This window comes from Zingiber officinale, chromosome 3B, assembly GCF_018446385.1.
Source record: "Zingiber officinale cultivar Zhangliang chromosome 3B, Zo_v1.1, whole genome shotgun sequence".
Lineage (NCBI taxonomy): Eukaryota > Viridiplantae > Streptophyta > Magnoliopsida > Zingiberales > Zingiberaceae > Zingiber > Zingiber officinale.
The window spans coordinates 11,074,505-11,076,721 of NC_055991.1; the positions used below are offsets into that span (position 1 = coordinate 11,074,505).

The 2,217-nt window shown below is 31.4% G+C and overlaps 1 long non-coding RNA gene across 2 annotated transcripts; it reads left to right on the top strand.

Moving 5' to 3' along the window:
* The first annotated feature begins 235 nt into the window (after positions 1-235).
* LOC121968075 lies at positions 236-833 on the top strand. 2 transcript variants are annotated; one of them, XR_006107921.1, is made up of 3 exons: positions 236-303; positions 385-495; positions 765-833. It is a non-coding gene; the product is annotated as an uncharacterized LOC121968075 (long non-coding RNA). The 2 variants fall into 2 exon arrangements; XR_006107919.1 differs by having other exon boundaries at positions 784-833.
* Positions 834-2,217: the final 1,384 nt, after the last annotated feature.

A 2,217-nucleotide genomic window follows, 5' to 3' on the forward strand; every position in this document is an offset into this window, starting at 1 on the left:
ATAAGTTTTATTTCTTACAGACTATAAGTTTGTATTGCATAAGTTTGTATTGAATAAGTTTTTTTAAGGGTTTGAAAATTTTCATCATGTGATTGCTCTATTTTGACGCGTGGAGGCATGTTCTTCTTTGGACAATCGATAACTTTGATGAATGTTGTACTATTCATGTTTCCAGTTATAAGAGTTATCTTAGATTTTTTTTCTCTAGTTTCCTTACAGAAATGTTGTCTTGTAAAACTCTTCAGTGATGCTTTATTGAAAGAAATTAAGGCGACGGTAGTTCGACATCCAGATACTTTGACTGTAAGTGGCTCAACTTATTGTCCTTTATCAAACACTTAGTTTCTTGATGATTTCTGAGCTGAGTAAAATCATTGGTATAAGATGGAAACTATAAAAGCAGGCAATAAGGGCTATGCTGCAGAGATTTTGGTTGTCACGTACAATCGACATACGGAGGATGTAGATGACCAATCAAAGTTTAGGATACTTCTGGTAAGCAGTATGAATTTACATCTAGCAGATATTTACATGGTGAAGTAATAATAGCATCAAGTTGTGCTAAATAAGAGGTACTAAACTTGGATATCCAAAGTAATTATGGTACTTTCTTTGCATCTAACCCATTTTCACAGTGAAGAGTTTATCTAAAATTTAAATATTCTAAAAGTGAAAAAAACTTTAAGTCATTCAAGTTGTATGATATCCTTTTCATGATGTTTAATGCAATTTTGTCAAATTTTAATGGTTCATATTTGTGACAGAACATTCCTTGTATTCCAGAGCTTTGGACAGCATGGGAGAGAACTTATTACCTCTGAGGTAGCTTGGCAACTACTTTCTATTTTAGCCAAAGAACGTAATATGCAAAGAGTGGATCTTATGTTCATCCAAAAACTACTGGATAGCCTTGTCATAAAGGTAACATAAAACAAGAACTTGAAAGAAACCTTTTGACAGATCATACAAATACTAAATCCTGAAATCACCAGTCATTTGTTAGTTTTACACTTTTCTTAGATAAATTGTTTTTAGATCTTTGTAATTTCAAGTCATACCAGAACTCTGAACTGGATGATATGCATTAGTCACCTGAAAATATCTTTCATTTTATCCCTCGATCTCATTTTAAAATCAGTTCTAAATTCTGCTTTCCTGTATCTGTTGTTAGGTTTTATTACATTAGTTCCTATTTTTAGACCATTAAGCCTAACTCCCTCACTATTGAAGTATGAATGCAGGTGCACATGGTAGTTTCTTATGTCACTTTCTATAAAAGGTTTAAAGGTGATTGATATGGTGCACATGGAAGTTACCAAGACAACTCTAAGTTGGTTAAATTGCTTGTATTGCATAAGTTTTATTTCTTAGAGATTATAAGTTTGTATTGCATAAGTTTGTATTGAATAAGTTTTTCTCTTCCGTTTTACAGACATTGAGTGTTGTCATGGAATTCTGAAAATCCTTCTCTCATGTCTAGATATTAGAGCTATGCGAAATATTTATTCTCTGGTTACAGTTCATGCAGTACTTACTACAATTCTCTTTTTTCTTATATTTTATATTTTTTTGATATGTTTTGTTTAATTTTTCTCTTGTAGGTATGTAACTCGGGCAATTCGTGAGGATTGAGATTTTTGATGCAAGGAGTGAGCTTTGTTAGGTTCTATCTTGCCTTGCTAATGTGTAAAAGCCATATGGAGAACAAAAATGGAAAACATGTGATTATGGTTTGATACTACTAAGTTTGATGAGTACAACTCATTTTGTATATTTTAGCTGTCATATTTTGGATTTAGTTTTGTATTGGTGGTTGTTTATATTAAATAAAGATTGGTTGTTTGGTATTATCATGTTACATCATGAACATTAAAGACAACGATTAAAAACGTTGTAAAAAGTATGTAACCACAACGGATTTTATTTTTTTTTGTAAAAAGTGAAAAGACAACGATTTTATCCGTTGTAAAACATATTAAAATTATATACCACAACGTTTATATCTATTGTAAAAAGAGTCTACCACAACGGTTTATATCTGTTGTAAAAAGAGTCTACCACAACGGTTTATATTTGTTGTCGAAATTATCTACCACAACGGGTTTAAAACGTTGTCGTATCCTTCGTAAATAAATTTTGAGCATATAAATAACAACGGATAAAAATCATTGTCAAATGTCTACAAAGACAATGGATTCAAAACCGTTGTCGTAGGGC